The 6,753-nt window shown below is 32.2% G+C and overlaps 1 non-coding gene across 1 annotated transcript; it reads right to left on the minus strand.

The window, feature by feature from the left end:
- TRNAM-CAU lies at positions 1-72 on the minus strand. The gene has a single exon. It is a non-coding gene; the product is annotated as a tRNA-Met (tRNA).
- Positions 73-6,753: the final 6,681 nt, after the last annotated feature.

A 6,753-nucleotide genomic window follows, 5' to 3' on the forward strand; every position in this document is an offset into this window, starting at 1 on the left:
TATCAGAGCCTGGTTTCGATCCAGGGACCTGTGGGTTATGGGCCCACCACGCTTCCGCTGCGCCACTCTGATTTTGTTGAAAGTTTTCGGTGTGCGACATATATATATATATCCTTCAGTTATTATTTACGAATTCAGGGCTTGTTGTTTTGGCAATGTCTTATCTACAAAAGTTTATAGCTTTTGGATAGTTTGGTCTCAGGTTCCTCAGTATCTTCAGTTTTGAGACTTACATGAAAATATGTTTATTATGCTATAAGTTAAGAAAAACTTCGAGGCCATAAGAAATATAAAAATTTAGTTTATAATTTTCACGGAGAATGAGAATAACATAATTTCCACCTATGGTATTAGAACCAACATTCATAAGGACCTATGGAGATGAAAGAAGAAGACGAAAACTAAGAAATTAAGGTGAAACCAATAACTCATTAATCGTCATGTATTATATGAAATGTACTCGTGTATTTCATGAAGATGTAGATAAACAATAACCAATAATTCGTGAGTACGTCTTGGAAAATAAAATTCCCTATAAGGATAAGTCCATTTAATGTAACCATTGATTTTGTAAATGGTGCAATAACATGTTGTGCTGGACTAGGCAAGACCCAATACAAATGGCTCAATCGTCACAAGTCTAATCTAATGTCACTTCTTGTCATCTTGACAATCGATCAGCCCCAAAATAATTATGCAGTACACCGGCGGATATGTATTCCTATTACTGCAAATTCCTGCTTTCCACCTTTCTTGGACTGTCGAATTGATCTCAATGGTCTTACACATTCCTCGTCGGTTATCACACTGACAGTTACAATAGTTCCCCTTATATAAGCTCAAAGACTTTCGCGCGCCAAGGTACAATTCAACCACTTTTCATTTTTACTTTCGTCACTGGAAATCACCACTCTAAAGGCCTACCACCATTGTAACTGCTTGTTATCAGAGTCAACCAATTCTATTCCAGCTAAAACACATGTGATAAGAAGAATTAATGATCCAATGTTGCCTTAGGATCATAATCAAAATCATAATAAAGTGCAGTTATCATTTGCATTTGACTTATATCCCCCAAAGTAAAATTTCAAAATTCGTTTATTCTTTTCTTTAAAATAACATAACTTAGAAAATGTGATCCTTTTTCATACAAAGAATTCCAAACATTTTTTCAAAAAGGTAAATTTAAATTGTTGAATCTCAACTTTTAGCACTTCATTCACTTTGATTAATTTCAAACTCGATCACTTGCAAATTAAGACTATTCGTTTTCCTTTGTTCTCATGAAAATCATACGAGTGTTTCTTACACTCACAACAAAGAGTACATGTTTCAAGAACGTGTACCAAAGTTTGAAATCTAGTAAACATTTTATCAATTATTTGTGGACCTATTAGAATTGTTAACCTCAACAATATACCGGCGCGTCCAAATAAAATGTGTACCGGAGTGTTTATTGTAAATAAATCCATTGTGCTAATTTAATAATTAGATTAAACGGGTATATGTCAAACGTGGTCATAATAAAGGTTAATATTTACTTGTTGTACAAGTCATCCAACTAACTATGATAACCATTTTTTTTCTTCATATTGTTAGGATTACTTTAACTTGTAACTACATTCAGTCAGATTAGTCTTAAGCATATGATATTGTATAAATAAGTGAGTCTCCTCATTTTAAGATTCAGATTTGTAAATAATATTGACTTTTACTTCCTTGTGCCTAGGGTATGTTTGGTTCTAGGTTTTTGGAGGGGAGGGGAGGGGAGGGGAAGGTGAGAGAATATTTTAAATTTTATGTGTTTGGTTCATTTTTTTTGGAGGGGAGGGGAGGTGAGAAGAGGGGAGCAAAATTCCTCATAAGCTCATTTTTTGCTTCCCCAAATTGGGGGGATTCGGATTTTGGATGGGAGGGGAGGTGAAATACTATCTTCGTCCCAAAATATAAGGATTAATTGACTACTGCACGCACACTAATACTTAATTTTGATTACGAATATCTTTAATTGTGTATTAGTAAAAATTATAGAAATTTGATATTTTGAAAATACTCGTCGAAACAAATCAAATAAGATCTTATACGATAATATTTACATTTATATATTTTTAGAAAAATACGGTCAAAACAAGATATATGAATAGTGCATTTAGTCAAATGATGTCTTATAAAATAGGACGGAGGGAGTAGTTTATTATAATTTTAATTACATTGACAAAATTATAAAATTATCCCTAATTTTATGCTGAAATCCAAAACTATTCTTATTAAAATTAATTTATCTCTCTATTATTCATGCTTTATCATTATATTCTTTATTCATCCTACATATTTTATTATTTTTCCTGGGCAAATTTTCTCTTTTACGTTGCATCAATAATCCTAAACTCATTTTTTTTTATTTCTATTTTCATTTATTTTGTTTTTTATTATAACATTTCTTTTGTTTGTTATATTACGTTGTATCATTTGTGTCAAAAAAATATTACGTTGTATCATCCTTACCAAAAAATATTACGTTGTATGATACTACAACTTTATTATTTGAATTACACTTTTTTTAACATTATTTTTAGTTGTTATACTTTTTTACTAATAAGTGTTTTTTCTGTACAGTAGTATAAGAGTTTTATACCGCTAATAATTATGAATAAATTCTTTTTATGTGTTTATAGATAATTTCAATATTTTTTTTTGTTATATGTATCATAAAATTTTAGAAATTGTTGTGAATATATAGTTTTATTTGCATCGAATAACTATAAAATCATGAAACTCTTTGATGTTTATAAGAATAAAAAGGTAAATTAGTTTTAAATTTTTTCTCATTCCATTGAGAACTAAACATATCTATAGTTAAAATGTCTCTCCTTCCCTTCTCTATTTTGAACCAAACACATATGCAATTAAAATTCCCCCCTCCCCTCCCCTTCCCTCAATTAAAATTCCTCTCTTCCCCCTCCCCCTCTGTTGAACCAAGCAGACCATAAACTCTGTGTGTGCTTTGTTTGATCCTATTATGCACGCGTTTCTTGTATCAATGGAGCTTCAACTTCTCTTTTTACCGTACTCTCTTCAGTTTTGAATATAAATAAAAAAAGGTTAAATTGCAGTTTTGGTCCCGCATATTTCCTAATTGTGTGACTTTGGTCCCCGTAATTTCAAACGAGCAATTTTGGTCCCCCGTGTTTTATAATTGTGCGATTTTGGTCATCCTAGTTTCAAACGAGCGATTTTAGAACCCCCCCCCCCCCCCCCATTTTATAATTGTGCGATTTTGGTCTCCCTAATTTCAAACGAGCGATTTTAGTCCCCCACATTGTATGTAGGCGGCTAGCTTCAACAGACTCACGTGACCATTCATTGGGTTTTTTTTTTTAAAAAAATATATAAATTTTTTTATAGGTTGTCCAATATAATTAAGACATGTGTAAAAAAATATATATGTCAGTAGTTTAATTTTTTGGTCAAAATAGTCAACAAGGACCAATAAATGCAAAATGGGGCAAATGTGATGGACCAAAATCGTTCATTTGAAACTAGGGGGACCAAAATGGATGTATATCATGTATATATCTATTAGATACCTACTTTATTTAATGAATATAAAAAATTGTTATTTTTTTGTGATAGTTGTTTTTGGTTTATATTCAAAACCGAGGAAGTATATGTTAATAGTTTCTCTGTTCATTGTTAAAGGTGCACCAACACTTGTCTATAAACAGAGCACATAACATAAAACGATAAAGACAATAAAGTAAATAACACACAAGAGTTGTTAACCCAGTTCAGCCTAACAGCCTACTCTGGGGGATACCAATCCAGGAATGAAGTCCACTATCAGCAGTATTACTTCGAAGCTAAACTCACCCGTTTACAACTTCTCACTTAATCACTACCCAATGACACTTCTACCTAGGGACTCCTAGATATAAGAACCCGTCCCAATTCCCACCTTAACAACACACTCAACGTTGTTATAAACTTCAACGATTACAAAAGGTGGAGACACACTCCTATGAAACTAGGATTCACTCTTGCTTAAAAGCTTGCGAGCAAACCACACAACACACTAGAACAATCTCCGTACTTCAAAGCTTAGGAGAAGTTCACACTTACAACTCAATAAACACAGGTCCTAAGCTTACATCAATGAGATACAAGATGATGACGTCTCGTCAAATGTAGTTTTTAGAGCCTTTTTAATTAAGTTTTAGTTTATTGTTATTAATTTAATAATTAATTTAAAGGAAATTTGAATAAATTGTGGTTTTGAAATATTTGTGTGACTTATATATGTTTTCTTTAGACTGATCTCTAATCCGCCAAAGTTTAGTGTTTTATTTGAATTGTCAGCAGGTAAGAAAGTTTGAATGAAAAAATAGTCAATTTAAAGTCCCATAATTTTGTGCAAAACAAGTATATATCATAAGTGCAAAGTCTTTGTGGGGTGAAAATAGAAAATGTGAGCCTGGCCCATGTCACAAAGTGAAAAGCATCGGGTTGATTATTGGAAAAAAAAGCACTACACGGAACTGGAGAGAAAAATATAGGTCTTGGCTACTTGTGTTGATATATATTGGACGAGCACAACAAACTAAGGGAATCACGCACGCCGAGAGAAAAGCAGTCACGCACGCAGACAAGGCTTCACCTTTGAATAGCAGTTTCTTTGTGTTGGCTTTGTACACATTCAACTACAATTTTATGTGTAATTCTTTATTCTCTATTATCTCTAATTGATATTATGAGTAGCTAATTTCTCAATTGTTAGGGATGAGTAAACCTAGATGACAATTCTTATTTTATGATTTGATTTATGATTATTGAAGAATTCTATTGATTATTTTTCTTATATCTGTGCTTAATGCTTTTATCGATTGATCACCGTTAAATTGATTTACGATTCGTATTGTGATACGGGAGTTGAATTTATGAATGCTTTGATATAAGAAATTCTTGCCTTTGTAATTTAGGAATAGATGCAAACCCTTGAAACCAATTTAGAATTCTTGTTCATTCATGCTTAATTCTAATCTTAAATTCACTAAGGAATTAGGAATTATTTTAGAATTAACGACTCTGTCACTAAGGAATTAGGGCACGAATACTTTAGGGAATTCGGTAATAATTTGATAAATACCTTCAATAGTCATAATCAAGTCACTACATTAAGATAGTAGTTTAGTGAAACTCATCCCTGACATTTTTATTATTATCAAATACAAAGTAATTTTCGTTGTTATTATTATTATTGCTATTGCAACCAATTAAACTGAAACCTTTTGTTCAATCGAGTAAAATTCACAATTCAACAGTATAACGCGATCCTTGAGTTCGACACTCGGTCTTACCGTTTTAAATATATTACTTGCACGATTTCGTACACTTGCGAAAATCGCCGTCAAGTTTTTGGCGCCGTTGCCGGGGATTGCCAAATCACTGTTGAATTTTTATTTTTGCTTAATTGGAATTTTTTGCTCTGCAACAAAATTATAGTTTTTCTTTTATTTTTTATTTTTGTTCTATTTTTGTTTTATTTGTTGAGATTACTAATGTTGTGTGCTAGTGGTGTTTTTTTTTTCTTCTTTGATTGAGATACTTATTCACCATAGAGCATGAAAGAATTTGATGATTCCGTCCTACGACAAATATTGAAAGAGCTTGATACTTGTCTTCTAACTGCTCAATGTCGGATACTTGAGGGACAAATCACGAGAGATGAATTTGAACAAGAGCTTCTTCAGGTGCGATTTCTTAGGGATGATGTTTATGAAGAAGAGTATAAGGATGAAACTTTTGAGTATAATTTTCCACCACCAGAAGAAGAGGAATGTTACATGAAAAAGATCAATTGGGAACAAATGTTACCTCCTCAAGTGTTACCGAAAGATTCATATGACAAGAACTCTCACATCAAAGATGTTTTGATTGAATTCATGAATATTAATCAAGGTTCAATTGACAAATTTGAAAGCCAATGCGAAAGATTATATGAACAAATAGTGGAATTTGAAAAGATGAATGAGGAGTTGGAGATTGGAGATGACCTCATTGATGTGAAAAAGAAAGATGAGGAGGAAGAATTAATAAAAGTTGAGGATGATCTAGTGGAAACTCGAAAGTTGAGACTTTTGAGTAGTGAATATGTTGAACAAGAAATTTCTCAACATAAAAACATTCCTCAAATTTTTTTTAGCAACAAGGTAGAGAAAAAAGAGGAGATTGACGAAGTTTTGGATGACATTTATGCCTTGTTCTTCAATTTCCACCTGAAAAAGTTATGGAAGAAGCATCATCTATATCTCAAGTTCATGGAGTTACTACCCAACAAAATGAAGAAGAAGGATGATGTGTTCTTTGTGTCATATATGCCACCTTAATAGTGGTTAATGTGTCAAGCTAATGACATTAAAGAAGCGCTGCATGGGAGGCAACCCATGAGAGGTAACTTAGCTTTAATTTCAATTTTATTTTCTTGTTTATGTTAGTTCTAAAATTGCCTGTTGAGTCTGAATAAATACTTTTGAGAGAATTAGTCACGTCCCGAATTTGATCTGTTTGAAATATTGATTTTCTTGTGTGGTTTGATTTTGAACACTTAACTTGATTGAACTGTTAGTTGGTCTCTATCTTAGAAAAAATTGTTAGCTTGCACAATTGATTGCTTTTTGATTATATTAGTCTGCCGATGATTTTGATGGAATAATATCTTTTGTTTGACATGATGCCATATGCTCTTATTTCTCTCTA

This window comes from Trifolium pratense, linkage group LG3 (genome assembly GCF_020283565.1).
Source record: "Trifolium pratense cultivar HEN17-A07 linkage group LG3, ARS_RC_1.1, whole genome shotgun sequence".
NCBI lineage: Eukaryota > Viridiplantae > Streptophyta > Magnoliopsida > Fabales > Fabaceae > Trifolium > Trifolium pratense.